Here is a 7,118-nt window from a genome sequence, read left to right as displayed (position 1 = left end):
TTCGGCCGTGCCTCGCACGGGCGGTCATTGCTGCTCTGCCCATTCCCCTTGCCGGCCCCGGCTCTCCGCCCCTCCTCGTTCGGGCTGCCCTTGGGAAGCGCACGCTTTTGTTGTCTCAGTCATCTCCTCCGAGGTGCTGCTGAGCGCTGTCTCTGGCCAGAGCTCGCGGCCGTGCTGGGTTTGCTGTGGTTTCTCCGTGAGCGCTGCCTGGTCAGTTCCGTGTATTTTACTGCATCTACTACGAGCAGCGTCAGCTGACACCGTGCTTTGTTTCTGAGTGTGCTGCCATCCTGAAGCCTGGCTCGGGAATTGCTGCCCTTCCACATCTGTCTCGTTTGCAGCCAGAGAGCTGAAGGTTAATTGGGAAGCCCACGGTTTATTTAACCTGGATTGTTGCATGCGCTCTGCAAGTTTCGCGTTCTGGTTTGTGCTGATCCGGTGTGGAATGGTTTTAAGGGAAGCCCCGGTGGAAATGGGAGATGCAAAGACATAAGGAAACACCTATGGAGGTGCTGGTGGGAAGCAGTACAGGAGCCGAGAGAATGGAAGCAAATGGATAAAAATAGAATTGTTCCAAAGAACAATGTGTGTTTTGCGTTTTGGGGGCCACGCTCAAGTATGCAGGGTGGTTGTAGCTGGATAAGGTGTTACCTGAGATCCAACAAGCACTGAAACTTGTGTGCTTTGGCCGAGGGGTTGTAATTCTCAAACAATGGCCAGCTGGGCAGGGATGTCTGCAGCAGTAACCTCCAGCAGCTGTAACCTCCTTTGCTCCCTGAGATTATTGCGTCTGTAGCCGTAGGTGGCTGCACACACATCCCCTCCTGAGCCACGGGCTGACACGGCTCTGGCCTTTGTGCTGGAAGCTGCTCTCATGTGTGCCCCAATTCGGGGTCACTCCGGAGTCTGCACCCTTAGAGCCGTTCCGAATAGGATGGGCACAGAGAAATCACCGCCCATGCTGCTGGGACTAGAGTTGGTAGTAAAATAGGGGATGTTTTTCGGCAGTGATTATTTAGTTAACAGCTGTACTGAATGTAGTTCAGTTCTGGAAGCACAGTTCAGAACTTTATCCCAGAACAGCAGTTCCCAGAATAGTGGGGTCTGTGCCTACTGTATCATCCATGAATTTGGAATTGTCTGATTCCATCAAGCTGCAGGAGGGGCTGCAGCTACAAAAAGGTTGGGATCTGCTGAATGAAATGTGATTTTATCATAATCTTTGGTGTAATTTGAACTTCTTGCACCACTTCTGGGAAACCAATTTAACTGTAATGAAATCACTGTTGGGATGTTAGCAGAAGCCTGAACTGAAGAAAACCTGCTCTCTTGGGCTGTATTAAAGCATCATGTTTTTTATAATTTTTAGCATTCTTTTTGATCCTGTCATGAGCTTTTTCTGAGATTCCATTCACGTAACTTTTCATCTGTAATATGTGGCTAATGGCATGATTAGCAAAAAAGGCAGGTTTGGTATTTATGTGGCCTTTTCCTTTTACTGAATTGCAAATCTTGGCAATGAGAGAAACCCTGGCTGTGTTTTTAGGGGGCTTTGGTATTTAGTGGGTTCTTTGTTTTTATTCTTTAATTTTATTTTTTTTTTTGTTTGGGTTTTTTGTTTGCTTTTTTTCCTTTGAACCTGCTGCTTTTTCAGTTCCTGATAGCAGTTATGTGTGCTGCTGTAGGAACAGAAGTATTTCACCATGTTACCCTAACCAGTGTTGAGTTCCTTGCTGCTATTCCTTACTTTGTGGAGCAGGATAATCTCCCATTGTTATCTCTCATCCCCTCACCCCTCCCTCTTTTCCAGCCTGTTCTGAAAACCTCTCTGGGGTGAGTTTTGTTACAGCTCTCACCTGGCTAAGCCACTGGAGAGCTGCCTTCTGTTTGGAGGGTCTGGCTTGCTTCAGCTGGGTATGGTTTGGTCAGAAGTGTAAACGTGGAGGGATGCTTGTGGCTTTTTAAATAATAGAATTAAACCCAGAGAGGGAGTTCTTGACCCTTGCTGGCCACCCTGCTGCAAGAGGGAGGCTGGAGAGGAGAGGAGAATAGGGTCCCATCCATTGCTGCCTGTTGAAGGCAGTGGGGCAGGAGATCCTGGGAAATGCAGTGCTGATGTCGCAGCAGGGATGCTCTCTGGCACGTGCCTTGTGTCAATATGGGTGCTGCTGTCAGGGTGAGGTTATGATGGAATTTCTGGAGCTGCTTTGCCTTGCACTGGGATGTTGCCCTTGGTGACTTTAGGCTGGCTGTGTGGGGTCACCAGTGCTCCTGGGCATTTCTGGGCTGCTGAAATACCTGCAGTGCCTTTAACATTTTGTTTCTGCTATCAGGAAGTTACATGCCACCTATGGGAAAGAGAGAAACATCCTTGGATGCAATCACATAATACTTACTGATTTTAGACTCTAAAATGAGCCTACAAACTCTTCAGCCATACAGTGACAGAAAATTACCAACCACAGGTCTTCAGTCTTCTAGATTAGAAGAGCCAGAGTTACTTTAATCAGTTTATCCCTAGGAGGTGATATGTGTGATGTAAGTGATATGTTGAAGTTCTGATACCTGTTGCTTTTTGTGTTTTGCCTTTAAAAAGAGGACGTGATTATTTTTTTTCTTCACATCTGCTTTAAATTTAGAAACTTACAATTATATCCCAGTCACAGCACAAAAGAAATCCTGGTGCACCTAGCCAGACTCCCTACACGTGAGTAAATAAAAGTTTAGCTGAAATATATGTATTTATAATAATAAGCTTTTTTTTTGTGGTCTTGTTTTTTGGGGAAGGGAGAAAGGAATGGAACTGTGGTGGTGGCAGCAAACCCTTTATGTTGTTATTTTGGATTTAAGGGTGTTAGAAGAAACAAAACTTGCTGGGAGTTAGAATATGAAGGGAATTGTGTACACACGAGAGAGAAACTAACTGGGAAACTGATGAATGAATATTTCTGGCTGTCATTTACAGAGCTGCAGGTGGTGTTTGCTGGGTGGGATACCTTCAGGAATGGGAAACAGAAAGGGGTCTGAAAAGGACATCAGGTGGTGATTTAAAGTGTGTGGGTTCCATTTCTGCTAAGCTTTCAGGTGTAACAAGTGTTTAACAGCAGTGTCACTGTCTGGTTAGGAACAAAACCCTCCCTTGACAAATGAATACTGGTTTTTTTTTCCCTAAAACTGCTAGTGTCAGGGTTGACAACCTGCCTTTTACAAAACATGTTTTTTTAATATGTCAAAGTCACCTGAAGAATGGTGGGGATTTCTGAGATGGTTTTCTGGGACGATTTCCCTGCCTGTGTATTTGGGGGAGAAGGTATTAATTCACATTTTGTGTTTGGTGAGACAGAACAAGGGCTCTGTTACACTCAGTGAACCTGGCAGATGTGCAAGTAGGTGAATTTAATTTAAAAAATACAAAACAAACACCACCACCACCATCCCCCCAGCTTTTAAAAAGGATTGGATAGAAACAGATGGCAGCATTTATATATGTGCTCTTTAGGAATGAGACTCAATCCTAATATGAACGATTTGGTTTTTGTTTTACTTCTCTCTTAATTTCACATTCATCCTTTTTGCTTTTTTGGCCACAAGGACATTTTGACCATCAAGCCTGAATTCCATGGGTTCAGTGCCTCGTGTCCAGCACTGGGTGGCTTGCAGTTTCCAAAATCAGCTTTCTTCTGTCCTTTTTGTGTGAAATAGTCATTTCTTTAACATGAAAAGTAGTGAGCCTTCCTACCTTCCAAAACTAGCCAAACCTAAAACAGCCCTAAGAGACAGAGGCTTCATACTTTTTATCCAAAGTCATGGAGCAACCATAGGTTTTGTAGCTGTGATGTGGACTAGGAATAACAGGAATTCATTTTTTCTCTTGGTTAGCACACCTCCTAAGTTGTGGGGACTGACAGTGGTCAAATAAGAGATTTTTAGGCTTCAGGCATTAGTTTGAGCCTGTGGGAAGCTAAGTCACAGAACTTTCTCACTCTGGCCTGAGAAATGATAAGGAAGAACCCAAACAATCCTTAGAGAAGGAAAACAACCTTTGCAGGAGTTGTTTGTGCCTTGTTGTTTACTTGTGACATTGAGGGGGTGTTGTTCCTGACTGTCCAGTGATGGTGATGTTGTTTTCATGACCAATGGGTTTTACCTTTTTGGATCTGTCTATAAAAGAAGATCTGAAGAATAAAACTTGCTCTCTTTTGCAACCAAGCCAGAGAGTCTGTGTCGTACTTTTGCTGTTCCTAACACAGTGTGACACTAAGTTGTGAATTGTGTCAGTTCTCTCATTATACCCACTCTTTGGATTCCTGGCAGGGTTTTCTTGGAATATAAGCTTTTCTTGTTTTGGAATTCCATCTTTCCTACCTGTCCCCCCCTCTGTTCTGTCAACTCTGCAGTCTCTGTCCTACGGTGTAATCCAGACGTACTCACCATTAACTATTGGGGTGTGAATTATGTACATGGCAACACTTGCTACCTCTGTTAATGAAGTCTAATGTGTCTGCTGCAGACCTTTATCAGATTAAATGCCTCTTGTAAAGGCTGACTTTGCCTTTATTATGAAACTGCCATTCAAAGCTTTCCTTGTGCACCCAGGACTGTGTGTGGGAGCTGCTGTGTGCAGCTGAGGGACAGGAGGGGTCCCTGGGCTGGGACATGTGCTTGTGTCTGCTCTGTGGTCCCACTGCCCCACTCCTGGCTCTCAGGCACTGATGCTCTTAGGGAATTGGCTCCATGGATGTTGCAGTTTGTCAGCTGGTGTCAGTCCTGAACAGAAATCACAGCAAAGAAATTCACAGGACTTGCTGGAGGCTGCAGGAGGTACTCTGAAATTCTTTTTGTTTTAAGAAATGCAGGTTGGATTTTTCCTGTATTTCTGCAGCACAGCTGTGTGTAGTTGGTTGCTTGCTTATTTAGAATTAGCTAATGTGCAATTAGTGTTTGTCTTGGGAGACATGAAAGGCATTATTAATTTATGTGACAGAGAGATCTTCCAGAAGGTTACAAACCTATTTTTTTTTTTTTAATGAATCTTCTGTTTTCTGTCAGCTGCAGCCAGGAGCACCTGCCCTCAGCCACTGGTTCCCAAAAGCCATAGGTACAGGGGCTGAGTGTGACAGCACTGCTAGACACAGCTCATCTTACTGGATTCTTTATCCTGAAGTTTGATGTTCAAGTCATCCCTCCAGAATTTCTTACATTTCTGCTATGCCTCAATATAGCTTTTATTGAAAACCAGCAGATCTTCTGACAAGACTCGTGTTCCTGCCCTCTCTGGTGCCACAATTGCCTTCCCAATAAAACTCTGGAGTTGTGCAGGTGCCTTTTGACTGTGCTTTTCACATGCCAGGTCCTGATCCTGGCATGTCTCGAGGAAAACTGGGTTCTCCATTGCTTTTCACTGCCTAGGACTGGGCTGGTGTAAGGAAACAGGTGGGTTTTAGTTGCTACAGGTTGCACTGCAGTACATTAATTGTCTGCTGCCAGATTATAAACATTTCCCACCGTTGATGGTCTCTGAGTTGTTTTGGACAGTCACCTGTGAGCTTAGAAGACATTTTTCTTAGCTGGCATTTCAAGCAGGGTGTGATGTTACCTATTTTAAATATTTCATACAGAAAATGGGTTCATAACTGTCCTTTCCCAAACCTTTTTCTTCAGTATTGGGTAATTCTTGCCTGTTCTTTTTCTGGTAGTCCTCCTTACAAGTTTTTCCATAATCTCTAGATAGCATTTTCAACTTATGCTAAAGCAGGTCAGGTCTTTGTGCCTGCAAAGGTGCTATGCCAATTTAAATATATAAAAATATACATATAAATTTTTTACTTGGGCTGATGTAATTATTTTTTTATCATTTTTAAATTTGGCTTGCATATAGGATGCTCTTTGAAGTTTTGTTCTCTTAATGAACGGCAAACAAGAGAATTTTGTTTCACAATTGTGAAGTTCTGCAGGCTGTCTTAAGGAAAAATGGTTTAGCACTGGCTTCAGCTGCTTTGTTTTTTTAAACTCTTTGTGTTGGGAGTGTCTTTTTTTTTTTGTAATCTTGGGTAAGGGTTCCTGTATCAGCAGAAAAAACAAATGTTCTTGAAATCTACAGGAGAATTTGCCAAGGGAAGATGGTCAGTACATTTAGTACATTCACAGTGGGACACTGTTCCTTGTGCTTCCCACCATCTTGTAGGGTTAAGGGATGATTTATTTGTGACTAAATTTAGTCTCAGTAGAAGAGGAAAATGGGAACAGTGCTGTATGTTGGCCTCATGGAAGATAAGAGACCATACTTGTGAGATTCCCAGTAAAATGCTAGTGTGGCTCAGAGTATTGAAAAACTGACATTTCTGGTTATGATATTATCTGAAAGAAGCTTCCATATACTTTTGCTTGGACTCTGAGAGGGAAACTGGAATTATTTCTTCTTCCTGATTAATTGGTATTGCAAAAAGAACAGATTTTTTTGTCACTTCCCTCACTTTATTGTTTTCATGAAAGATTTTTTCCTAGTGTGAATAATGTTAATATCTGTTCTTACAGCAAAGTGATATGGTCAGTGATAAATGCTACTAGGGGAAAAAGAAAAGAGTTAAGATTTATCTTGTGATTCTTTTTTTATCTTGAACTGTGGCAAATCTGTATCAGTGGAAATACTGAAACTGGCTGCACTGTGTGGAAGAATGTATTTAGTTAGTAGTTGAAATATTCAGTTTTGAAGTCTAACAATGCTGTAGTCAGAGTTGTCATTTCAAGAAAAATACTGCAGGGTTACATTTGCTTGTTTCCAAAGAGAACTTTTCATCCTAATCTTCTGCTTTTGTGAGAGAAGTGAGGGCAGTGTGATGCATGGCAGCAATAGCAGAGCTCTTCTCCCGGAGTTCCAGCTGTGCCAGCTCTGGGAACCCTTCCCATAACCCTGATCAACAGCAAATTCCAGTGCCTGGCTTTCCTGGCTCGAGTTATTTGATGTTTCTGGAGCAGCAGAGGGGCTGGTGCCTGCCTGGGCAGCAGAGCTCAGAGCTGAGTGAGTGCTGGGCTGCTGTTCCCAGCTGAGAGCTGCCCAGGATGTCCCTGCCCAGGATAACCTGCAGTGATACCTGTTCTGTCCAGGATAACCTGCAGTG

At 43.4% G+C, this 7,118-nt stretch overlaps 1 protein-coding gene across 5 annotated transcripts in view; it reads left to right on the top strand.

The window, feature by feature from the left end:
* Window positions 1–120: 120 nt before the first annotated feature.
* The window catches only part of ERC1 (ELKS/RAB6-interacting/CAST family member 1), a 284,117-nt gene continuing 277,119 nt past the window's right edge, over window positions 121–7,118 (top strand). For 2 of the 5 annotated variants that reach the window (XM_015627634.2, XM_015627638.3), the window contains exon 1: window positions 122–210. The gene's annotated coding sequence lies outside the window, so the exon portion shown is untranslated. Of the gene's footprint in view, window positions 211–7,118 lie in introns of all 5 variants that reach the window. The other 3 variants (XM_015627636.3, XM_015627635.3, XM_015627633.3) reach the window with 2 other exon arrangements.

The sequence above is a fragment of the Parus major genome, chromosome 1A (genome assembly GCF_001522545.3).
Source record: "Parus major isolate Abel chromosome 1A, Parus_major1.1, whole genome shotgun sequence".
Lineage (NCBI taxonomy): Eukaryota > Metazoa > Chordata > Aves > Passeriformes > Paridae > Parus > Parus major.
This window is presented reverse-complemented; position numbering and strand designations above follow the sequence as displayed.